Genomic DNA, 26648 nt, shown 5'->3' on the forward strand with positions numbered 1-26648 from the left:
ACAAAACTGGAAATGGGCTATTGGAAGCCCTTCTGTGTTTGGGGAAGGGATGGAAGTGACGCTAATGAAGGAGGCAGAAGAAGGAAGCCTTGACCTCCGGGGAAGCCATGATGATACAACCTAGGAGGGGGCATCGGAGGGAGAAAGATAAGGGTTTGGCCTGACTTTTTCACTGCAACACCATCAGTGCCTGGCATAGGGCAGTGCCCAATCGGGGTCTGCGGAATGAACGAGTGAGCGAGGACGTTGCTAGCGACTGGCCAGGGGCTGTGCTCACAGTCCTGGGCCAGCGTCTCCCAAGGCTGGGTTCTATAAATCCCCGTGGGAAGCTGAGGTACAGGCTGCCCATACCCTGTGCCAGGAGTGAGAACGGGGCACAGAGAGCACAGCTCCTCTACCTGCTCTGTTTCAGGGGCCGCAGGGTCTGTGTCAGGCGGCACTGAACCCAGAGGAGAGGTGTGGGCACACGGGCTGGGATACTGATGGGGTTCTGGCGCACAGAACTGAGAGCCTGGCCAAGTTCAAGGTTTTGGGTTTTGTCCCATTTTCTGAAGGAGAAGACGTGAGGCTTAGAAAGCAGTGAGCATTCGTGTTTAGAAGCCAAGGAGTGGATTGCACGCCAACAAGAGAGCTCTTTATTATTCCAAAAACTTCCCCCTTTCCCTCACACATTCTGCTTCTGGGACAGAACCGAAAAGTCCCAGTTCTCCAGCTGTAACCCCAGACCGGCGGCAGATGAGAGAGCAGGGCGGATCGTCCCGTGGCCTGTCCTGCTGGCCGAGTCCAGCAGACAGAGGCTGGCGTTTCCTTGCGGTCGCTCCCTGGAGCTGCCGGCATCCTTCACGTGTAATTACCCATATCTGCAGGATGAGTGTGGATGAGACAGTCAGCCTTCCCCGAAGTGGACGCCTTGGCAGGCAGGATGAAGCCAACCCCCGAATAACACCCCTGGGCTTTGAGGCTCGGCAGACAGAAGGATGCTGTAAAGCTCAGAGCTCCTTAAATTCTCTGCACAGCTCCGTCTCCTGTTATGGGCTTTGATACTGAATTTCTTAGAATTCAGAGACAGTGATTCATGTTTTAGAGCCTGCATGTTACTGCAAAATAAGCTCTCTGTGAGGCTCTGTGTTTACTCTGAGTGGAGGAGCCCCCGGGCTGTAGGTTCATTCCCGGAATTAATCATTCATTCGTTTATCCAGGGCCTAGGGGGTGTCTGCCCCATACCAGGCACCGTCAGTACAGAGAAGGAGGGCTTACCTGGGGGTCCAATGGCTAAGAATCCCTTTTGCAACGCAAGAGACACCAGTTTACCCTCTGGTCCGGGAGGATCCCCTGTGGGCAACTAAGCCTATGGGCCACAACTACTGAGCCTGTGGGCTGCAACCGCTGAAGCCCATATGCCTAGAGCCCGCACGCCACAACCAGAGAAGCCGCTGCCACGAGAAGCCTGCGCACAGTGACCAAAACCCGTGCAGCCACAAAGACCCAGCACAACCAAAAGTTACATGCTGCTGCTGCTAAGTCGCTTCAGTCGTGTCTGACTCTGTGCGACCCCGTAGACGGAAGCCCACCAGGCTCCCCTGTCCCTGGGATTCTCCAGGCAAGAACACTGGAGTGGGTTGCCATTTCCTTCTCCAATGCATGAAAGTGAAAAGTGAAAGGGAAGTCGCTCAGTTGTGTCCGACTCTTAGCGACCCCATGGACTACAGCTTACCAGGCTCCTCCATCCATAGGATTTTCCAGGCAAGAGTACTGGAGTGGGGTGAAAAGTTACATAAGTAAATCTAAAAAATAAAAAGTGGAGATGGAAAGGCTTTGTCCTCTGTCCGCTGGAGTCAGTGAGTGATAGAGGGGCAGACAGCGTCCCCTGAGCTTTGTGCAGGGGACAGGTCTGCTTGAAGCCCTCAGGCTCACAGAGCATGGAGTGACCATCACCTGGGGGCGAGGGTAGGATGCCTCCGCTGGAGGGGGCTGTTCTTGGAGGAGGAGTCGTCATCTGGTTTTCCAAGTAAAGGGGTAAGCGACAAGAGGAGCACTGGGTCCAGGGAGAGGGAAAGAGCTGCTCTGACCTCTGCCTGAGAGTTTGTATCAATTCAGGGTGCCTGGTGGGCAGGGTAGAGGGGAGGGGGAGGGGGAGGGGGAAGCAGCTGAGTCAGCTGGTGAAAAGACATTATTAGTCTTTTTCTCCTGCAAGGAACAGAGTCACAGCAATGATGTTTAAATGAAAAAGCAGCCTGGTGACTGGGGGCAACTTAGCAAATGGATTAGGGAGATGAGGGCTGGGCTGGGAGGTGGGGGTTGGAAGCAGGGATGGGGAGTTAGTTCTCACTGCAGGGCAATGCTGTGAGGACCACTGCTGAGCGGAGCGGATGGAAGGAGAGGGTTACCTTGGAGGTGCTCAGTTAGGGGGTACATTCTGGGCTGAACCATGGCCCCCATAACTTGCAGGTTGAACTCTTAACCCCAGAGCCTCAGATTGTGTGTGAAGACAATCCTTAAAGAGGTAGTTAAGTCAACTGAGGTCTTAACGGTGGATCCTAATCCAGCTGGAAGGGAAGTTGCTCAGTTGTGTGCGACTCTTTGCGACCCCATAGACTCTAGCCCAGCAGGATCCTCCGTCCAAGGGATTCTCCAGGCAAGAATACTGGAGTGGGTTGCCACTGCTTTCTCCAGGGGATCTTCCCGATCTGGGGATCAAACCCAGGACTCCCGCATTGCTGGCAGACGCTTTACCCTGTAAGCCAACAGGGAAGCCCAATCCAGAAGGACTGGTGTCTAATAAGAAGAGGAGATTAGAACATAGATATGGAACAGGAAGATGGTGTGAGGGCAAATGTGGCCATCTATTGATGAGAGAGGGGGCCATCTATTAATGAGGGAGGTAGCCGTCTATTAATGAGGGATGTGGCCTTCTATTGATGAGGAAGGGAGCCATCTATTGATGAGGGAGGGGCCATCTATTGATGCGAGGAGGGAGGCCCCAGAAGGATGAACCCCTGCAGTACTTTGATCTTGGACTTCCATGGCCCAGGACTGTGTGAAGATGAATTTCTGTTGTTTAAGTCGCCTGGGTTGTGGTGTTTAGTTATGGCACTCCAGACAGACGAAAATATGGTTGCCCACAACACGTGGGGTGGGGGGGATGGAGAGCTGCTGTGGGAAGCCACACTCCCACTTCTGCTCCTTCTACCGAGCCGGGCAGCCTCAGGAGATTCTGATATTCAGCCCCTAGCAGGTGCTCCCTACATGTGGACGAGATGGGCAGATGCGTCAGGTGACTGGACAGGTCCTGGTTGCATGAGCTGCAGGCAGGCAGCTGACCCACAGGGTGTGCGTGGTTCCCTGGAGCTCCAGGCGGGACCAGGTTTAACTCGGTTCCTTCTCGGGGACCTGGTGGCCCCAGGTCAGGGGTCCTGCAGCAGGACACAGAGCTACCATCAGGAGAGGTCCTCACTGGCCTGGAAGGGATGTCATCTCACAGGGATACACCGCTGAAGGAGCTTCGAGAGGAGTCCTGGGAGGTGGGAGGCCTGGGGCTGGGGGTGGGGGAAGGCAGGGTGGTCCAGGGGTTTCTGGAAGGAGGAGCTCATGGTGCAGGCCCCTGCTTCCTGCTGACCTCATCTTTAAACTAAGGATGAAAGCAACAAAGACAAGCAGAAAATAATATTCAGATAAACAGAAGGGAAAAATAAACTGGAAAGGAAGATACCACAGTTGAGGCCGAGTGAGAGCTTGGAGGAAAGGGCGAGCATCAGTCATCTGAGATGCTCTTCAGTTTCTGGGGGCTGAGAGCCGCTCTGCAGGCCCCCAGGATGCATGCACAGCTGTGCCCTCTGCCTCTGCCCCCCTCTCACTCCCCAGGTCCAGGGCTCCTGGGCCTTTGGGGGCCCGTCTCCTCCCTGGTAGCTGGTCGGTCTGACCATTCTGGCCAGAATGCAAAGCCAGCCTCCTCTGGCCAAAGGCCCCGGATGCAGGGACTGTGACTCCACCCTCTTCCCTTCTGCTCAACCTGTGATCAGGGACAGTGACGCACATTCAGAAGGCCTGTTGATTAAAATTCCAAACGGCAGGAGGCTGCTTGCTGGAAATAACCCCGGATCCAAAACAACCCTGGGGGCTGAATTCTGCAGCGAACTGAGCTGAAGATGCTGAAATGTGGTCCTAACGGGCTGCCTGTGCCTCCCTGTCTTGGCGCCAGAAGACGGCTTGTCCTCTCCAAGCCTGAGGATGAGAGACGCCGGCTGGAAGAACCCCGCAGGCGCTAATTTTCCCCATTGTGTTTCATCTCAGAACTCACCTAAGAAAATATGGCACACGTTCTGTTTTGAATTCCTGCCAGGAAAATGTTGGTCTGGACCCGAGGCCCGCTTGCTTCCTTTAACTTGTCGGTAGAACCTGCTGTGTTTCCCTTCTCGCACTGTCTTCCAGGAAGCTCTGTGTGAAAGTTTGCCATCATTTCAAAGAACTGGAGGCATTAGTCTGTCTTTTTTATCCTTGCAATTTCCCCATTTTGCCTGGATTGTGCTGTTTCCTATATATCTTTCTGTTAAGATACTGAAATATCTTGATAGACAGTGAAAGTGCGGGTCTCTCAGTCGTGTTCTTTGTGACCCTATGGACCACAGCCCGCCAGGCTCCTTTCCATAGAATTCTCCAGGCAAGAATACTGGAGTGGGTTGCCGTTGCCTTCTCCAGGGAATCTTCCCAACCTAGGGGTTAGACCCGGGTCTCCTGAATTTCAGGCAGATTCTTTACCATCTGAGCCACCAGGGAAGCCCACAGGGGTTATTTATATATATTTTTAATTTCTCACATCACTTAATTTTTCAGACTTTGAACTTTTTATTTTGTACTGAGGTATAGCCAGTTGACAATACTGTGATAGTTTCAGGTAACAGCGAAGGGACTCAGCCGTGCATACACATGTATCTGTTCTCCCCAAACTGCCTTCCCATCCAGGCGGCCACAAAACATTGAGCAGAGTTCCGCATGCTCTACACTAGGTCCTTGTTGGTTATCCATTTTAAATATAGCAGTGTGTACATGTCCATCCCAAAGTCCCTAACTACCCCTTCAACAATGAAAGTGAAAAGTGTGAAAGTGAAAGTCGCTCGGTCGTGTCCGGCTCTTTGTGACCCCATGGACTACAGTTCATGGAATTCTCCAGGCCAGAATACTGGAGTGGGTAGCCTTTCCCTTCTCCAAGGGATCTTCCCAACCCAGGGATCGAACCCAGGTCTTCTGCATTGCTGGCAGATTCTTTACCAGCTGAGCCACAAGGGAAGCCGAAGAATACGGGAGAGGGTAGCATATCCCTTCTCCAGCAGATCTTCCCGACCCAGGGGTCAAACTGGGGTCTCCCCCATTGCAGGCAGATTCTTTTCCAGCTTAGTCACAAGGGAAGCCCAAGAATACTGGAGTGGGTAGCTTTTCCCTTCTCCAGTGGATCTTTCCGACCCCGGAATCAAACGGGGGTCTCCTACATTGCAGGTGGGTTCTTTACCAGCTGAGCTGTGAGAGAAGCCTTCAACAATAGACGTTATTTGAAAGACGCGCGCTAAGGTACAGAAGAGCCCGACTGATGAAGGACTGTGGACGGGAAAGGGTTGGTTTCACAGCAGGACATCTGAAAATGACGTGGGGAGTCAGTGGCTGTGACTATAAAGTCAGGACAGTGTGGGCTGCTCTGATGCCCCTGAGCTCTGAGACTGAAGTGAGCCATCGTATCAAGGCGGGGGAGGGGGTCCCCTAAGCTGTGCCCCCATCAGAGCACGTTTGCAGATGGCTCTGGCGCCAGGCTGGACTTTAAGAGGGGTTGCTGCTGCTGCTGCTAAGTCGCTTCAGTCGTGTCCAACTCCGTGCAACCCCATAGACAGCAGCCCACCAGGCCCCCCCGTCCCTGGGATTCTCCAGGCAAGAACACTGGGGTGGGTTGCCATTTCCTTCTCCAATGCATGAAAGTGAAAAGTGAAAGTGAAGTTGCTCAGTCGTGTCTGACTCTTAGCGACCCCATGGACTGCAGCCCACCAGGCTCCTCTGTCCATGGGATTTTCCAGGCAAGAGTACTAGAGTGGGGTGCCATTAAGAGGGGTTGGGACTGGCCAAGTGTGTCTAAGTCGATGGGCAGTGTTGGTCAGGAAATACGCACCTTTCGAGGTGGTACCTGTTTGAAGGCCCCATGGACGTGGATTAGACCCCTTCAGATGGTTCCAGTTGGGGGTCCAAGATGAGGAGCCAGAGACTGGCTCAGTATAGCGATTCTCCCAGGTCATTAGCATGTACTGTGAATTAGTGGTGATGAGGCTCCAGTCAACAGAGGCATTCAAGAGGAGGTGTTCAGCCACTTTCCTAGGATGGTGTGAAGGAGTTTTGTGCCTAAAGTGGGGGTGACCTCCAACCCTGAGAGTAAATTGCTTTACATCCTGCCTGTGGACTGACGTGAGAAGCCTAGACAGGTAAACCCAGCTACTCCGAGGCTCCCAGGGTGATGGGACCTTCCAGCGTCTGAGCACGGCTTTGTTCTACGTTCTTCAGGATCCACGTTTTGCCGTGCAGCCTGGTGCTCACCTGCTCTGTGCAGGTGTGGGGGCGGTTTCTGGGGCTCAGATGGGATGTTGAGGACTTAGAAATCTTCCCGGGGAACATTTGGGAGGAGAGGGCAGACCAGGGAGGGGGCGGCGGCCTGGTGGGTGCCCAGTTTCTGAAACTGAGCCTTCCCCACCAGTGGCGGCCATGCCAACTGGAAATGCAAACGTCGGTTGGGCTCTCTGCTTTGTCCTAACGTTCTTCTGGATGGTTTCGTTCTTAGAAGCGACTGGGGGGCTACTTGGGGGACTGTATTTAAGGCATGAGGTTTGCTTAAGGATGCCGACTTCAGGGCTGGGACATGAAGCATGGGGGCCGTGCGGTGTCGTCTCAGGATGTCACTGCAGCCTTCAGGGACTTGGCCTCAGACACTGATTGAGCTCCTGCGGGGAAAAGCTGAAGCAGGCACAGCCCCTGGTCCCCAGGGAGTGTGGGAATGGAGAGTGAGGGTGGGAATCTTTCCCCTGGGAAAGATGGGTGGGGCTGGGAGGGCATTGAAGAGGAGCCCTGCTGAGCCCCCAGCTTGTGTCAGGAGCAGGAGGTGCTGGGTGCCCAGGTGGGGGCATAGCGCAGAAGCAAATGCACACCGAGGTGAAGGCGGGTAGGTCGCAGGGAGGAGGTGACGCCTGTGTCCACCAAGTGGGAGACCGGGCCGGGCAGGCCGCTGGGGCCCCGGGCACAAGCGTCCACTCTGCTGGCAGAGTGCAGGACTGGACGCCTCTTCATCGCCTCCTAGCTTGGGCCTCTCCTGCCTTATCCTGCTCATTTGTTAATATCAGGAAACTGATCACAGACGGTACCAGGCTTCCCGACCTTGATTTCCATTTAATCATTTTCAGCTTTTTAATCCAATCCATCAGCTATTCTGGAGCGAGCACTGGATGCAGCCCGGGAAGGGAGCTGGCAGGAATAATAAAAGTCGGAGGAAGGAGAGAGGAGCGGGAGACAGAGAGAAGCCAGCAAAAGGGTTTAGAGGATTCAGGGAACCCAGCAATGAGCCGAAGCTGCGGGTGGGGCTCAAGACGCTTTCCCCCGAGCGGGCACCCTCGTTTCAGCGTCCCTCTGCACGTCAGCCTCCAGCTTAAACACAGTTAAAGGTTTCTCTGAAGTCCCGAGGGAACCTGCCATCCCTGCTCAGAAACCAGCCAACCGTCTCCCTCACTGACTTCTTGGCTGGATCCGTCTCCACCTCGGAAAGAGCGTGGACGTGTGAATAAAGGCCTGGGGAGGCGGCCCGGGGCCCCGTTTTCTCAGGACCCACTAATGTGCCGTGGCCCGGGTGCCACCGTTACGCACATCTGAGCTTTTTAGACAAGAGGGTCATTTGTCAGCGTCATCCGTCTCCAGGAAAGCACCCTGGAGGGGCCCCATCTCTATGGGGGTGCCAGGCTCTCAGCATCTCCCTCTCAGCCTGGAAGCACCCAGAGTGGGCAGGATGCGGCGGGGGAGGGGGCAGCCCCTGGCTCCTGACTGTGGGGCCTGGCTCCCAGCTGAAGTCAGGGCCGCAGAGCCCGTGGAGGGGAATACGATCCCAGCCATTGCTCTGAGGTTCTCCCTGGGGCCCACAGACCCTGATGTTTCCCAGACCTCAGGGGCTGGAGGAGGGGCTGACCCGGCATGCATGAGGGGCACAGAGGACCCTCCCCAGTCCCATCCCTTCCAGAGAAAGCGCTTTGGGTCAGCATCTCTTGCTGCAATTCCATGTAAGATTTTGGGGAGTCAGGTAAAGGATTTCTTTTGCTTAAGAAACTTTGTGACCATCTGTGTAGCAGACAGGCATCGAAGGCCTGCCTCCAGGCACCCTGTTTTGCGCTTCTTTACTGAGGACTGACGGGTGCCTGTGTGTTCATTCAGGGCCTGTCCCCACACTGGGACTCTTCCAAGGGCAGGAGCTCCTGGCATTTGCTGGTTGCTGTCTCCCCACATCTAAGGAGCTCCTGCCCCTGGAAGAGTCCCAGTGCGGGGACGGGCCCTGAATGAACACACAGGCACCCGTCAGTCCTCAGTAAAGAAGCTGCCCTCGCTGCATGACACCGGTAAAATGATTTGTCTTTGAGCCTCAGTTTTCCCATCTGTAAAACGGGTGCAGTAGTAGAGCCAACAACCTTCACGTGTGAGGAGTATGTCCCCCCATACCCGGGACCCCCAGACTCTCTGATGGTTTTTTTCTCTCTCAGGTTCAGCCCAGTGTCATGGAAAAGGGACCACGTAACTAGTGCATCAACACGGGAGAGACATCGTGGGCAGGGCCAGTAAGTAAGTTTCTCTCATTCCTCTGTTTCCCAGAAGCGTGATCAGGAGCCTGTCCCTGCAGGGTCACCGCCTGCCAGGCAAGCTGGGAAGGAGCTAAGCTGGGGGGCACGGTGGTGGCTGGGAGTTAAAACTGAGGCTTAGAGTGTAGTCGTGCTCTCTGTGGGGTGGAAGCGGGGTGCATGGTGGGATTTGGGTGAGCTGCTCTGGGGACCAGCTTGTGATGCTGGGGTCAGAGGGCAGGGGTGATTCAGACCTGCCCGACCCCTGCCCCCTGCAGTGTGGCTTTCAGGGCCTTCTTCCTGCACGTCTGTCTGCACCACCTCACTCCCCCAACCCTGCTCCCCCCAACAGTGTGTGCCCTCCTCCCTGGGGGCCGGCAAGATCACACAGGATCGGTGGTCAGTGCTGGGCATGGGGGATGAAGAGCCTACATTTCAGTGATGTCGGGGGGCCCAGGCATCAGAGCAGCAGCTGTGCCCGGGGCCCTCCCTGTGCTGACCGGCAGCTGCTGGGTTTTCAGGGACCAACCCATCAGTGAGAAGATGGGGATTAGGTGGGACCCAGAAGACAAAGGTCTCCAGACCAGGGTTGAGGAAACGTGTGCTGACTTTCTTGCCTCCTGACACAGCCTGTGCTCAGTCCGGGCTGTGGGTACATGGGGAGGCAGGGAGGGTGACCCCTGGGTGGGTTTGTGTGATATGCACAGGGCTGCCACTCAGGTCGATGGACTCACCCAAGACTCCGGGATTAGGGGCAGACTTTCTGCCAGACTCGGGGTCCTGGCAGGGCTGGAGAGGAGTGTGAACAGCTCGTCCTGGCCTGCCAAGATGGTGCTGGTTTAGCACTGGGCTTCTAGTGTCCTGGGAGCCCCTCAGTCCTGGGCAGATCGGGAAATGGGTGTTAAGCTGAGGAGGCAGGCAAGTGTTGAGCTCCCAGCTTCTGGACTCAGCGGAGGGACCTGGTGAGGGGCTGAGAGGTCACTACCTGGAGGAATGCACTTAGGTAGACAGCCTGACCCATACAGGCTGGCCCTGCGGATCCTGACCTTGTGGGGCAGCTGGGGCAGCGGGCAGCCACTCTGGGGGTTCTCAGAGGAAGTCAGCCCTCCTCCTCCCACAGGAGCCCAGAGTCAGGAGGGGATGAGCGGAGGGACAACAAGACTTGTGCAGCGGCTCCTGTATCCCGGGGCTCCCTGGGGACTCCCCGGGGAGGGACGGGGGCCCACATCACAGGAGGACAGCAGGCGATGCAGGTGGCTGAGCTGTCTCTGAGGCCTTACAGACTGCCACCTCCATTATCGCTCATCAGTTCAGTTCAGTCACTCAGTTGTGTCCGATTCTTTGCAATTCCATGGACTGCAGCATGCCAGGCCTCCCTGTCCATCACCAACTCCTGGAGCTTGCTCAGACTCATGTCCACCGAGTCGGTGATGCCATCCAACCATCTCATCCTCTGTCATCCCCTTGTCCTCCCGCCTTCAATCTTTCCCAGCATTAGGGTCTTTTCAAATGAGTCAGCTCTCCGCATCAGGTGGCCAAAGTATTGGAGCTTCAGCTTCAGCATTGGTCCTGCCAATGAATATTCAGGACTGATTCCTTTAGGATGGACTGGCTGGATCTCCTTGCAGTCCAAGGGACTCTCAAGAGTCCTTCTCCAACACCGCAGTTTAACTCATACAGCTCATCACCCCCTTCATTTCACAGATTGGGGAACGGAGGCAGGGCAGGTGACTTCACTGCGGCCACAGGGCCAGGGAGTGAGGAACACGGGGTGGGCCGGCAGGTCTCCACCTGGCAAGCCTGCTGGACCACACAGCTTGGGGAGAGGTTGCCCAGGGTGCTGGCTGCCTGCGGCCTCTGTGACATAGTAGGGGCTTAAAGACAGATGTTTCTTCTCCCGCCGTTGTGGCCAGAAACCGTGACATCAAGGTGGTAGCACAGGCCCTGCGGAGGCTCCAGGGCAGGGCCCCTCCTGGCCGCGTCCTTCTCTCGCGGCTGCGTGGCTGCGGTCCCTGTCTCCGGTCACGTGGCCTCCCCCGTGTGTCTGTCCCCTGTGATGAGAACACCAGTCCTGTTGGAACGGAGCCCGCCGTGATCCCCTAGGACCTCATCTCAGTGTAACTGACTACAGCTGCAGAGACCGTTTCCAAATCAGATCACGTTTCTGAGGCTCCCGATGCATGTGAACCTGGGGGCCCTGTTCCGCCCAGTGCACCCACCCTGGCCCCTCACGACAGGCACCGCCATCCTGAGCTCACTCTGCGGACTCAGGTGAGAAACGAACCTGTTGGGGTTAATTCCTTCCAGAGAGTTCTAGACTTTTCCTGGAAACGAAGCCCTTTCTTTGCATACGTTCTGCTGCTATCCTCACGGCCAGGCTTCAAGCACCTTGCAGCCTCATGCTGTGTGAAGGGGATGGTTGGTTTCCTGCAATAATTATCATCTGGGAGAAGCTGGGGAGGTGGGGGGAGGCGGGGGGCAGCAATGTCAGCCTGCAGGGCCCCCAGGTGACCCCAGGGAAAGCTCTGGAGCTGCAGCAGAGGAGGTAGGGGCGACATGGAGAGATCAGTGCAGTCTTGGTAAACTTGCTCTCGACTTTTCCAGGGTGACCTGGAGGAAAATGTGTTGTTCTGACCTTTGCTTTCTTCACTGTCAGCTGATCCCCACAGGTGGCTGCTGGGAGGACAGGGCTGTTGGCGGGCGGGGGGCTGGGGTGTCCCTTGCGCCAACTTCTGGTGGTTTCCACCTTTCCGAGTCTGGCTGGACTTGAAGAAGCTGAGTGCATTCGCTCCCTGGGGCTCCCATAATAAATCATCATAAACGCGCACGCATGCTCTGTTGGTTCAGTCATGTCCAACTCTGCGACTCTATGGACAGTAGCCCGCCAGGCTCCTCAGGGTTCTCCAGGCAAGAAGCCTGGAGTGTTTGCCATGCCCTCCTCCAGGGGAATCTTCCAGACCCAGGGAGGGCAGGCGGAGTAATTGTCGCTTTGAACGTCTGAGTTCAGAAGTCAGGCCTGCGGTGTATGCAAGGGGCCCTGCCCACGTGCTCAGGAGCTGGAGGTTTGGGCCCTGAGCCCCCGACCCTCAGCTCAACCAGCGGGTTTGGGAGCAAGGCCCCTGAGCAACTTTTGTTGCTGTTGTCTGTCTGACGTCCCTGATCAGGGAACACCGTCAGGGCGACACGCCCCTGTCCGCAGGGACCTCGGGTAGGCTGGAGCCTTCGTGCACCGTGGGCCCCTCCCTGGCAGAGAGTGAGTTTACCAGATGTCTCTTTGTTGCTGTGCACAATGCCCCTGGCTCCCCAGCCATCCATCAAGTGCTGTCCACACCCCAGCCGAGGCACTTCTCTGGGGGGCCGCCTCCTCACCGCTTTCGTGTGTCCTCTTTCCGGGCGAGTAGCTGTGCAAAGCTGCTTTATCCCTGGGCCCAGTGGTGCCAGGCCCAGTGTCCCCACTCAGCCCTCCCAAGGCCACCGTAGTTTCGGGGCGTCCATCTCTCCTTCTCTTTTTGCACACTGTCTTCCTTGACAGACATTTGTCTTTTCTGCCTTAAATTATGCTTTGCCACCATTTCCTAAACTTTTCTGGTGAGCTTTCTAATCATTCCCAATAAAGGGAGTGTTTTCCTTTTAGAATTTGATGAGGAGGAGTTTTCAAAGCAAAGACGGGACGGAGGGCGGAACACCATTGTCTTCTTTTCTTTCTTTCCGTTTCCTATTCAGATTCCTCTTCTCTTTGGAGTCTTTCTTTGGCTTCAGTTTCCACCAGCAAAAGACACAGAAGTCACCGTCTTCCTTCCAAGTGGCGCTGTCAAATTCATCTTGTATTTTCTACCTGCAGAAAAAGAAACATTTGCTTCCAAACATATCATTAGAATCTTTTTGGAACTCCGGATGTATGAGAAAGGTATAAAGTGAGCATTTTTTTGGTGTTTGTGTGTGTATGCAATGAGCTGCTTTGGATGACTCAGGGTTGAGCTGAAACACGAGGGCTTTTTGGAGTTTGGAGGAATGACAGCCGGAGTCGGTTCTGGAAACGGTTGAAACACATATACTCTTGGCTTAACTGTTTCTTACAAAAATGAAGGGCTAATAAGCGTCTTACTACGTGCCAGACACTGGGCTTGGCTCCTCAAACCCCTTATCTGACTTAATCCCTGCAAGCTTGTGACGTGGTGTCTTTTATCTGGGGCTTCTTCCCAGGGAAGGCAGCTCTGCTGTAGACAGGTTTTGGAAGTTCTGTTTCATACCCTCCTCGAGCTGGCCCCGAAGCCAGGCTTTCCACAATGCTTAACCGCGGCCAGCATCACTCCTTCACCCCTTCATTAAGTGTTAATGAGCCTCTGGGCCCTCGATCCACTGGGCGAGGCCTGTGTGGGCCTGCTGCCACGGGCTGACTGGGTCAGTGGGCGGGGCAGGCGGCCAGCAAGCCAGAAATCTCCAACGAGGACAATGACTAGGGGAGGGGAGAGTTTAGAGGAGACTTGAAGGGTCAGGTATATCAGGGATGGGGGAAGGGCAGGCAACGAAGGTGGAGTTTAGGGTGTCCAGGGGATGGAAGGGGTCTGATGTGAGTGGTCCACATTGAGAGGAGGGAGAGAGAGAGGGGACTGAGATAAAGTTGGGGGCAGGCAGGGTGTTTTAGGCAGAGGATGCTGGGCTTTTTTCCAAGGATGAGAAAAAGCACGGGGCAGTTTGCGGGGTGGGGTGTGTGTGACTATTAAACAGGCCCTCGGGCTGGCAGCGCTGAGATCAGAGGTGAGAGGAGGCAGTGGGGGGACCACCCTGTAAGTCTGCTGCCCGTCTTCACAACCCGGATGCCCCCGTGGCACCAGAGTCTGACCTTGGCCGTGAGACCAGGTTTCAGACTTACAGAGAACTTCCCTGCATGCCTTCTCCCGTTTTGTGTCTGGGGGATTTTTTTTTTTTTAACTTTTTATTTTGTATTGGGAAATAGCCAATCAACAATGTCCTGATAAAAGCTATGTTTTTTCCAGTGGTCACGTATGGATGTGAGAGTTGGATTATAAAGAAAGCTGAGTGCCAAAGAATTGATGCTTTTGGACTGTGGTGTTGGAGAAGACTCTTGAGAGTCCCTTGGACTGCAAGGAGATCTAATCAGTCCATCCTAAAGGAGATCAGCCCTGAATGTTCATTGGAAGGACTGATGCTGAAGCTGAAACTCCAATCCTTTGGCCATGTGATGGGAAGAACTGACTCACTGGAAAAGACCCTGATGCTGGGAAAGATTGAAGGCAGGAGGAGAAGGGGATGACAGAGGATGAGACGGTTGGATGGCATCACTGACTCAATGGACATGAGTTTGAGTAAACTCTGGGAGTTGGTGATGGACAGGGAGGCCTGGCGTGCTGCAGTCCCTGGGGTCACAGGGTCGGACACGACTGAGCAGCTGAACTGACAGTTTCAGGTGTACAGTGAAGGGACTCAGCCACACGCGCACTCATCTGCTCTCCTCCAAGCCCCACTCCCACCCAGGCTGCCGCATAACGTGGAGCAGAGTTCCCTGGGCTATACCGTAGGTCCTTGTTGGCTCTCCATTTTAAATACAGCAGTGTGTACATGTGGGATGTGAGACAGTCCAGGTGGGGTCGGGGGCGTAAATGAACTGACCTTGTTGCAGGGTGGTTGGGGGCAAGGGTGGTGGTGTTCAGAGAAGACTTTACAGGTTAGAAGCCTGAAAGCATTTTTCAAGGATGCAGTTGGTCAGGCAGGTGATGGGGAGAAGGGCAGTGCAGGCAGGGGGCAGGCAGGTGACGAGGTGCAGGGCCGTGAGACGGCGTTGAGGGCAGGAAGTGTGCGGTTTGCATTTCTAGGATGTGGTGTGGATGAGACCAAGGGCGATGGGACCGCAGACAACCTGCGAGTCACACTGAGCGTCCCTCCTTCTGTGGGCTTAGAAGCCAGGGAGGCTCCCAGGTGGCACAGGGGCACGTGGGCGCAGTGTCGGGAGGGCTGGTCTCCACTGGGACTCGGGTGGTGAGACAGCGGTCAGGGGCTTCCTGGAAAAGTCTCCAAAGAGGGCCTCATTGGTGGGGGATGGGCGATGGGAAGAAAGCTATCAAATGAGTTAAGAAATAAGAAGAGGAAGACAAAGAGGGGATTAAATGGAGATGGTGGGCTAGCTTGAGACCCAAGAGGGGGTTACACCCTCCAATCCAGGCTGAACGGATGGCCAGGCTGAAATCCAGCCCCCAGGAGCTGAAGCGGGAAGAGCAGGTGTGCAGGGAGGGGAGGCACCAGGGCATCCACTCTGTTCGGACAGTTGAGGGACCTGGTTGGAAAGTAAGATCTGCGGGTCATCCATTTGGACATGGTGGGGGGTGGGTGGGTGAGAGGCCTGGAAGCTGGCCCCTTGGCGTGAGCCGAGGAGATGGTCAGAAGCAGAATCCTTGGGGCAGCAGTATGGAAGGCTGGAAGAGCCATCAGACGTAAAATGTGGACTCACACCAGGAATATCAAGTGTTTTGAACAGATACCGTTCCTGTGTCTGTAACATTCTGGAGCATTCATTTAATGGTGTTAGAGGCTGCCCCCGACCCCTGAAAATCAATCTCTGGGCTCTGCTTTGCCACGCTTGCGCATCTTTGCAGAAGCAGCCACACAATGAGCCCGAAGTTCCATCTGACACCACTCAGCTCGACAATCTCTAACCCGACGCCCAGGCTAAGATCTACACCAATACATTCGGAGATTGGCTACTGGTTTTGGAAGAAAACGAAGTCCTCAGCTGGTATTGATTAAAGTCAGAGGGAAACTTGGCAGCTCTTAGTGGGAAACCTACTTTTTGGGTATAGTGGGGTGAGCTGGGTCAGGAGCCTGGCTTCTACGAGCAGCCTGGCCTGAGAAGCAGGATGACTTCTGTCTTGTCTCCTAACTTCTCTGTCCTGTGGCACCAGTGGTAAAGACCCAGCTGCCAATGCAGGAGACGTAAGAGACACGGGTTCAATCCCTGGGTTGGGAAGATCCCCTGGAGCAGGAGAAGGCAACCCACTCCAGTATTCTTGCCTGGAGAATCCCGTGGACAGAGGAGCCTGGTGGGCTACAGTCCAGGAGGTCGCAAAGATTCAGACATGACTGAAGTGACTCAGCACACACGTGTCTTCAGGTCCAGTATTGGGATTGGAGGGTCAGCTGCCAAATGCTCTTTGCACGGGAGAAATGCTTCTCCTTTGTTTCCCTGTCATCTCTTTCTGCCTCCAGATTACAGGTGAAGGATTCTAAATTTGGCAGGTTAATTAACTTTCCATATTTCCTTCTCCCCCACTTCCCTCTGCCTCTCAGCAGCAAGAGCACCCTGATGGAGCCATCCCGCTAGCGTCTCATTTTCTGTTGTCAGCCCTTCAGTCTTGGATCAGTGGTCTGGAGATCTCGGATGTCTCTTCCTAGATTTCTGTAATTTTTCCAGAGGCCGGTTCGCATGCCTTCTCTCCAAGCATCAGGCTCAACTCACTGGAGGCAGCGAAGCGAAGCCTCCAGGCGCTGGTGACAGCTGACATATTCCCCACAAGCTGTGGAATGATTCGCATTAAATGAGGATTTATGATCAGTCCTCATAAATTAAGGCTGCCTCGTGAGCCCCAGGTTGAGAGACTTGCCTGTGAGTCTTGGTTAATTAGCATGGGAAGCGTCCTTGCCTATTCAGGGAGAATCACCAGTGAGTGTGTTTGCTAAAGCAGCATCTTTCTATTTCGTGGTACAGTCACTGGGGCCCATGTCACAGATCCGGGCTGGGAGGGTGGCTGCCTGCTGGAGGCCCTGCCCTGGACAGTGGCCTACAGTTTATGGACCGAAAGAATGGACATAAGCGCCCTGGTTCTGGGAGGGTCAAAACCAGTGCCATTTCTGGGGACTGAACTTTGCTCTGGGTGTCACCAGATGTCTGGGAGTTCTCTTTCTCCTTCTTTAGAACAAACACTCAGACTCACTATATATAATAGCCCTGAGCTCTGCTTCTTTCCAGTTTTGTATCCTTATCAGTAACTTTTCCTCCTATGTCCTCTGTGAAATAGGGGTCACCTGGCGATCCCCTTGTAGTGGGTTTAATAGTGACACCCTGCTCCCTGGTTCTGCCCTGGTTCCCGTGAACTTTGTGAACTTATTTGGAAATAGGGTCTTTGCAGATGCAACTAGTTAAGGATCTCTGCTGCTGCTACTGCTAAGTCGCTTCAGTCGTGTCCGACTCTGTGCAACCCCATAGACCTCAGCTCACCAGGCTCCGCCATCCCTGGGATTCTCCAGGAAAGAACACTGGAGTGGGTTGCCATTTCCTTCTCCAATGCATGAAAGTGAAAAGTGAAAGTGAAGTTGCTCAATCGTGTCCGATTCTTAGCGACCCCATGGACTCCAGCCTACTAGGCTCCTCCACCCATGGGGTTTTCCAGGCAAGAGTACTGGAGTGAGGTGCCATTGCCTTCTCCTAGAAGAGATTATCCTGGATTTAAGTAGACCTTTTTGAGTGAATTAAAAAAAAGCACAACCTAAGAGTTGACAATTATGTTTTATTTGGCGGACTTGCTGAGGACTTAAGCCTGGGAGACAGCCTCTCAGAAAAGCTCTGAAGGACTGCTCCAAAGAGGTGATGGAGGAGAGGATATATAGGAGTTTTTGCAACAAAAATCAGTAGTTGGAGCATCAAGATGTTAATCAAAGAAAAACTAGACATCTCAAGTAAATGAATTTAGTGCTTTTCTAGGTATGGGAAAATGCAAGAGTCCGGGCATATAGTAGATACAAACTACTATATATAAGGCAACTGTACTCCAGGATTCTTGCCTGGAGAATCCCATGGTCAGAGAAGCCTGGCAGGCTACGCCCATGGGGTCGCAAGAGTCAGACACCACTTAGAGACTATATCACCACCACTATATATAAAACAGATAACCAACAAGGTCCTGCTGTAAAGCACAAGGAACTGTGTTATTTATGTAATAACGTATAATGGAAAAGAATCTGAAAAAGGTTGTACGCATACACGTGTATGTATAACTGAGTCACTTTGCTGTACAGTAGAAATTAATACAATATTGTAAATCAACTACACTTCAATAAAAAAAATTAAAATCATCCCTCTGATGCACATGCTAACCATCTAGGGCCAGTCTCCTGCTTCTCTCCACCCTGAATCCCCTCACAGGGTCCACAGTCGGGGGCGGCTGCAGTGGCCGATGGCTTGATGGCGGCAACATCCCCTGTTTACTGACACGGGGGTGACATTTCTCATCCACAGCCCTAAATACAGTGACTGCTGTCCTTCTGAGAAGAGGAGAGGACAAGGGGGGATACAGAGAGTCGATGGCCATGTGAGGATTGAAGCAGAGACTGAGTGATGCAGCCCCAGGCAGGGAACTCTTGGAGCCCCCAGATGTTGGGAGACTCACAGAGGACCCTCCCTCAGCATCTTTAGAGACAGCGTGGCCCTGCCTTGATTTTGGACTTTGGAGAAAGATGGAGGGCAGGAGGAGAAGGGGACGTCAGAGGATGAGATGGTTGGATGGCGTCACGGACTCGAAGGACATGAGTTTGGGTAAACTCTGGGACGTAGTGAAGGACAGGGAAGCCTGGAGTGCTACAGTCCATGGGATGGCAGAGTCGGACATGACTGAGCAACTGAACAACGCAAGGTCCCCTCCCTGAGGCGGGATGATGTGAAGACAAAGTGAGATGGTAGGTCCGACTGGTGACCAGACAAGACTGACTGTATTCATTCTCTTCTCTTCCTTCTACTCCCAAATACATCCCCCCTGCTGGGGCTTTATGGGGGAAATTCCATACCCAGGTTGGGGGCCTCACTCACTTATGTGACTTCCCTGGTGGCTCAGATGGTAAAAGCATCTGCTTGCAATGCGGGAGACCCAGGTTTGATCCCTGGGTTGGGAAGATCCCCTGGAGAAGGAAACAGCAACCCACTTGAGTATTCTTGCCTGGAAAATCCCATGGTCAGAGGAGCCTGGTAGGTTACAGTCTGTAGGGTTGCAAAGAGTCGGACATGACTGAATAACTTCACTTTCTTTCTTTCACTCACTTGCTCAGACTCTCAGCAGTAAGTCTTGCAGGCAGTAGATCCTCTGAGCCAGGAAGGAGAAAGCTATTTGCCACTCTTGCCTATTTTCAGTTCATTTCAGTGACTCAGTTGTGTCCAACTCTTTGCGACCCCATGAACTGCAACACGCCAGGCCTCCCTGTCCATCACCAACACCCAGAGTCTGCCCAAACCCATGTCCATTGAGTCGGTGATGTCATCCAACCATCTCATCCTCTGTCGTCCCCTTCTCCTACTGCCCTCAATCTTTCCCAGCATCAAGGTCTTTTCCAATGAGTCAGCTCTTCAAATCAGGTGGCCAAAGGATTGGAGTTTCAGCTTCAACATCAGTCCTTCCAGTGAATATTCAGGACTGATCTCCTTTAGGATGGACTGGTTGGATCTCCTTGCAGTCCAAGGGACTCTCAAGAGTCTTCTCCAATACCACACTTCAAAAGCATCAATTCTTCAACATTCAGCTTTCTTTATAATCCAACTCTCACATTCATATGTGACCACTGGAAAAACCATAGCCTTGACTAGATGGACCTTTGTTGGCAAAGTAATGTCTCTGCTTTTCAATATGCTATCTAAGTTGGTCATAACTTTCCTTCAAAGGAGTAAGCATCTTTTAATTTCATGGCTGCAATCACCATCTGCAGTGATTTTGGAGCCCAGAAAAATAAAGTCTGACACTGTTTCCACTGTTTCCCCATCTATTTCCCATGAAGTGACGGGACCAGATGCCATGATCTTCGTTTTCTGAATGTTGAGCTTTAAGCCAACTTTTTCACTCTCCTCTTTCACTTTCATCCAGAGACTTTTTAGTTCCTCTTCACTTTCTGCCATAAGGGTGGTGTCATCTGCATATCTGAGGTTATTCATATTTCTCCTGGCAATCTTGATTCCAGCCTGTGCTTTCTCACCTATTTTACCATTCTATAATAAAACATCTTGAAGGAGGGTGACAAGCCATGTCAACTTTCTGGGCTGAACGGAGTGTACAGACATTCAAGAGATGAGGAATGCAGCCCCAAGACTAGCAGGTGGTTTATCACAAGACACTGTACTGGCACCTTGACATCAGCTTCTGTCCAAGGAAGGCCAGAGGTCACACTTGCAGTTGGAACAATCTTTTGGAGCATTTAAAAAACTGTGGACTCGAGTCCCACCACACCAAGTGAATCAGATTCTTCTGAAAAGGTCCTTTCAAGGCTTGCTAGGATGTATGAGTGCTTCTGGGGGTGCCTAGGTGAAGGTCACCTTGAGATCAGGTCGCAGGGGCTCTCTAGAGCTGCCATGGTCAAGGACAATGGTGGTTAATGCCCTCATGCAGAAAGTGCCTCTGACTGTCCATGTTTCTGCCCCACAAGGAATCCTGGCTCAGTGTGGACTCTGGTGGGGAGCGCAGTGCCCCTCACATGGCAGAGCAGACCCTGACTGACGTAAAGACAGAGGGAGAGCTGCAATGTCTCTTGTGAAGAAAGCGAAGCTGCTCAGTCATGTCCGATTCTTTGCAACCCCTGGACTGTAGCCCACCAGTCTCCTCTGTCCATGGAATTTTCCCAGGCAAGGATACTGGAGTGTGTTGCCATTTCCTTCTCCAGGGGGTCTTCCTGACCCAGGGATCGAACCCAGGTCTCCCACACTACAGGCAGACTCTTTACCATCTGAGCCACCAGGGAAGCCCGAGCACAAGCAGTGTCTCTTGGTCACTTCCTAATCTACTGGTCATCTCTGAGCCCACAGGGCAGCTAGAAGAGCTCGTTTGAAGGGCTCTTTGATAGACTCGAGCCTGGTAGAAACCTCCCAATGGATACATGTATATGTATGGCTGAGCCCCTTGGCTGTTTACTTGAAACTACCGCAGATTGTTAATTGGCTATACCCCAATACAACAATTTTTGGTGTTAAAAAAACACATTAATTAATTAAAAAAAAAAGAAGAATGTAAATGGGACTCTGAGTAGTTTCAGATCAAAGTCTAACCAATTTCTTTTCAGATAGTCATAAGTCTTTTTTTTTTTTTTTAGTATCTGTTTATTTTTGACTGCACTGGGTCTTCCTTGCTATACGGGCTTTTCTCTAGTTGCAGGGGCTACTCTGCAGCCGGGGTGCACAGGCTTCTCACTAGCAGCTTCTCTTGTTGCGGAGCACGGGCTCCAGGGCTCATGGGCTTCAGTGGCTGCAGCATGAGGACTCAGTAGTTATCATTCCTGGGCTCTAGAGCACAGGCTTGAGAGTTGTGGTGCATGGGCTCAGTTATCCCATGACATGTAGGATCTTTCTGGATCAGGGATCGAAGCCGTGTCCCCTGCTTCGGCAGGCAGATTCTTCACCACTGAGCCATCAGGCAAGCCCCGTCATGAGGTTTTAAATTTGGAATGATGTCCACTGAGATGGCCTGGGATGATCAGAGCCTAGAAGAAGGAGAATCCAGGTCAGAATAATAGAGTCCCCCCATGGTGATTGGGTGAGGGGTCACCAGGAGGTCCACACGTAAGCCGTCATGCGTGCACGTGTGTGTGAGCATGTGAGCATGTGTGATCGCTGCGCTACCAATCTCGTATAACCACACACAGTTACCCTTCTCCAGTGATGGCTCATTCTTTCTCAACAAATCCTTTTGTAAACCTCAGAAAATCCTGCTTTCCAAAGTGCCTCCAGAGCGCATTTTCCATGAGTATGTTTGGAGAAGCTTTTTAGGCCGGGTGGAACGCGGTCGTCAGATGCTTCTTTATGACATGAGCCACTTGGCGCACCAGCCCTCTGCTCCGGGGCCTCCTCCACGGTCTGCATCAGAAGCACAGACTTGGCCCAGGAAAGTAGCTGCTCTGAGATGTGAGCGAATAGGGGAGGGGAGTGCGTCAGGAGGGCAGGTCCCCCTGGCCCAGGGCCCAGTGTTTGACAGGCCGCCCAGTCTGTCTGGGCTGCATCCTTTTCTCCAAGGAAGTGCGGAGACTAGTTCTTTCTCCAGGAGCCATCCTGATGTGTGTGGGGCAGTGATGGTCCCAGCGCTGGGCATGGCCCCCGTCTCCACTGAGGTCCTGCCCATCTGTCCTCACGCCCACCTGCAGGGCCTCCAGGAGCCTGCATCCTTGGTGCTCACCCTCCTTGTGGTCCCTTCCCTGGAGTGCTCCGCCTCTCCTCCTCCCCTGTCTGGCCCGTGTCCATTCCTTCTCTTTTTCCGTCTCCTTTGTGAGGCCTCCTCGCCTCCTTGCCCTGAGGGCTCCATCCTTACCCTCTTCCCTTTTTCCCTGCTCCTCCCCCCACAGCCTCTATGCCCACAGTCAGCCCAAGCCCCGCTCTTTCTGTCCAGGCTGCTCTGACGCCTGAGCTCGGGACCCATCTCATCCCCAGGATGCCTCTACTGGTTAAGACCCGCAGTCACACCAAACCAGCTCTTCCAACATGAGACGAGACCCCTGTCTTGAAGCCAGGAGCCCTGGCAGTGATGTGAACAGAATTTTCTCTGGTTGCACCTCTTCCCTCCTCCCCAAACCAGCATCCACCCCTCCAGAGGGTTGTTCTGACTCACAGTGCAAACTCCCTTTTCACCTTCTCAAAGCCGGTTTCCAGGTTCCCTTCTCAGAGTGGCTTCCTTTCTGACCTCTCCCACTATCAGGCATCTATGCTTTTACTGGTGCCAAATACGCACGGTCATCCCCTAGCCCCATTCTCCAGGGTACCCTCTATTCTCCCGATGGGCTTCTAATCATCCTTCAAAGCCCCAAGCAGATGGTGCTACTTTGGAAAGCTTTCCTGGGGCCCTAGTAGAAGCCATGGCCTCCTCCATTCCCAGCCTGGGCTTCTGTTGCAGCATCCGCCCATGTGCCAGCATTATGTCCCCCTGAAGGCTCTGTGTACCTCCTGCAAGGACATTTCTCGCTTCTCTGCTTGTCTGTGGCCTTTCCCCGCTGTCTCACTCCAGCACAGGCATGTCCGGCCGGCCCAGCTTGGTAGCCGCCTGGAGAATGTTGCTGAAACCAAACCAAGGGCTGCAAGGCAGGGCCTCAGGCCAGGAACAGGGAGGACCCTTCTGGGAGCCAAAAGTTGTTTTCCACTGAGAAGTGGGGACCACTGCCCTGGCGACTCTTGCAGCACCATTATGCTTTTGTTCTTTCTGCAGTTTTATTGTTTCCTCCCTCTCCATCCGATTTGCAGGCAAAAGGGGAAAAAGTCATGGTCAGCGTGGGGCCCGGCTGGTTGGAACATGAGACAGAGGACAAGCATGGTTGCATTTTTGTCTTTTTCTCTTGTTAAGTTAAAAAGAAGAGAGAGATAAATTCACACACTATAACATTTACCCTCTCAAAGTGTACCATTCAATCTGTTTTTAAAAAACATTCACAAAGTTGTATGAATATCACCACTCTGATTCCAGAGCATTCTCATCTCCCCAAAAGAAAGCCATTAGCAATCACTCCTCAGTCATCGTTCTTTCCCTCTGACTTCCAACTACATCATCTTTAACATATTTTTGACTTGAGATAGCATACCATTCAAAGCAAATTTTACCTGTAGAGAATTAAGTTACATGTGGAAGGCCAGGTTCACAGACTGACTTCTAACGTGGTTAAGCTCCTGTGCCTGGGGGTGTGTGTCACATGAGTCAGTGTTTGCCCTTACATGAGTTTGTAACTGTCCCTGGCACAGACTAAGGACTGGAAACATTCTTGATAACCAGCTCCCTAAATGGCAGTGTTATCAGGAGAGGCTGAGTTTCCAGGCTGATTCCAGACTCACAGAATCTGAGTTTTCTCTAAAAGGATCTAATGGAAAATCCCATTTGTTCAACTGAGGCCAAGCACCAGATATGAAACACAAGAATGTCCTCAAGAAGGAGATGATTCCTTATTAAATATTGAAAAATATTCCTAACTTCCCTCCAGAGAGAAGTCATGGAAAAAGACCAATTTCCAGAAAAAAGACAATCAAAAGTGGAGTCACAAGGTTTTGCTGTGATGATTTCAAGTCGGTGCATTCTTTCCATTTGTTATTAACTGTATTCCCATGGGATGCCTCGGTATCAGTGGTGTTTATTTCTCTATCGACATCAATATTCATGAGGAACTCTGAATTTGCGGGGCAGTCCTGCAGTGGCAGAGATGACCCACTCTCTCCTTTTCAGGATAGAGAAGTTATAACAATCGGGCATCTCATAAAAAGTACTTAGAACTAATTAAAAAAGTAATAAACTGCAATTTGGCTTTGACCTGAATTTCTTGATTGCTAAACAATGTGCTTTGTGAGAAGAGCTCACTTTGCAGACACTAAAAACATTATACAGCAAGAGACAGATCAGCAGGTGCTGTTGGAAAAGCAAAGTTGTGTCCACGGGGCAGGTGAGCTAGCAGAGCTGGTGATGGAAGAGGGAGTGCTTATAATAGCCAGGGTCTGGACCCAGGTGAGAATCTGGGTCAGTAGGTGGAGAGGCTGGGTCTTCCTAGAAGAGAGCTGGCAGAGTAGAGAAAGGTCCAAATGCAGGACAGAGAACCAAACAATTCTAGTACCAAGGAACTCAGTATGCAGACCCACCCAAGGGATCAGTTTCCAGTTATGGGTGTAGGCAGTGACTTGGCCAGACTGGGTGGTTGTGGCGTCCTTCCCAGGGGCCAGGTGGGCTCAAGATCTCCAGCCTTTTCTGCCTCCTGGAGCCCTGTGATGTAGGAGCTGGCAGGGTGAGGGTGCGGGGGTGTGACTGCCTGCAGGGGCGAGTCTGGGAAGGGCACTGGACTGGTCTTTGCAGTGACAAGATTGTGAGTTTCATATTGTGTGGCCACTCTTCTCTGGGCCTGTTGCACTTCCGTCTCTAAGGAAGGTACGCAGGACTGACGTGGTGTGTCAGCAGTGGCCAGACTGGCGAGAAGTGATCTGTTGCTGGTTTCAGCATGTGGCCTCTGGAATAAGGCAGGTGTGGGCTGGAATCCCAGCTTCACCGCTTGTCAGTGTCATGGCCTTGGGATTGCTATCAACTCCTCAGGGACAGGGCTAATAATAAACATTTGCTATAGGGATGCTTACAGGGCTTCCCTCGTGGCTCAGATGGTCAAGAATCTGTCTGCAATGCAGGAGATCTGGGTTCGATCCTTGGGTTGGGAAGATTCCCCTGGAGGAGGACACAACAACCAACTCCAGTATTCTTGCCTGGAGAATCCCATGGACAGAGGAGCCTGGTGGGTTACAGTCCATGGGGTTGCAAAGATTCAACCCCATGACTGAGCAACTAACACTTTCATAGAGATGCATGAACTAATGCATGCAAAGCCCATCTATGGTTACAAGGGATGAAGCCCGGGGAAGGCAGCCTCACTGACTGCATTGGCTGGTACAGTCCATTCAGCAGCCACAGCCTTCTGCTCATCCATTAGTTTTCCAGCCCCTACATCACTGTTCCTCAACTTAAAAAAAGGTTTTGTGTCACAGCTCCTTTTCAAAACCTGCTGAAAATTTTACATGCTTTCCTCCTAAAATCTACTCATTTTGCAAGGAATTTCAGAGGGTTCACAGACACCCCAATTGAGAACCCCTGCTTTTGTGGCTGTTATTCTGTCACTGTGCCATTTGCATAAGTAATCCTACACAAATGCTTCAAAAATCTAGTCTGCAAAGCTGACTTCATTCATTGGATCTGCACCTCATCCTATTCGTTGGTTAATCTGCTATGTAGGACTGTGTCCTCTACTCAGTCTGGCAGCACTCTGGGACCCCTTCTGATCTTGCAAGGAACCCCACTGCTTGGACATTATGGGTACCCTTACATCTTTTTGCCCTGTTGAAGCCTTTCCTTCCACACGGAGGGCACGCTGTATCGTTGTTCAGTCACTCAGTCGTGTCCAACTCTTTGCAACCCCATGGACTGAAGCACACCAGGCTTCCCTGTCCTCCACCATCTCCTGTCCTCCAACCATCTCATCCTCTGTTGTCCCCTTCTTCTCCTGCCTTTAATCTTTCCCAGCATCAGGATCTTTTCCAATGTCAGTTCTTTGCATCAAGTGGCCAAAGTATTGGAGCGTCAGCTTCAGCATCAGTCCTTTCATTGAATAGTCTGGGTTGATTTCCTTTAGGATGGACTGGTTGGATCTCCTTGCAATCCAAGGGACTCTCAAGAGTCTTCTCCAACACCACAGTTCAAAATCTTCAATTCTTTGGCGCTCAGCTTTCTTTATGGTCCAACTCTCACATCCATACATGACCACTGGAAAAACCATAGCTTTGACTAGATGGACCTTTGTTGGCAAAGTAATGTCTCTGTTTTTTAATACACTGTCTAGGTTGGTCATAGCTTTTCTTCCAAGGAACAAGCGTCTTTTAATTTCATGGCTGCAGTCACCCTCCACAGTGATTTTGGGGCCCAAGAAAATAAAGTCTTTTACTGCTTCCATTGTTTCCCCATCTATGTGCCATGAAGTGATGGGACTGGATTTCATGATCTTAGTTTTTGAATGTGGAGTTTCAAGACAGCTTTTTCACTCTCTTTCACCTTCATCAAGAGGCTCTTTCGTTCCTTTTGCTTTCTGCCATAAGGATGGTGTTATCTGCATATCTGTGGTTATTGATATTTCTCCCTGCAATCTTGATTCCAGCTTGTGCTTCATGCTGTATCAGATTCTATCAAAGTACCCTTTGGAACTGACTTACTCCTATTTATCACCATTCTCTTGTCTCTGTTCTAACCTCTGCTATTCACAACTTCATCAACTCCCATTTTCTTCTCAACTGATGTGTGTAGACAATGAAATGGGATGGATTGACAATCAATGGAATAATAT

Source organism: Bubalus bubalis, chromosome 6, assembly GCF_019923935.1.
Source record: "Bubalus bubalis isolate 160015118507 breed Murrah chromosome 6, NDDB_SH_1, whole genome shotgun sequence".
Taxonomy (NCBI): domain Eukaryota; kingdom Metazoa; phylum Chordata; class Mammalia; order Artiodactyla; family Bovidae; genus Bubalus; species Bubalus bubalis.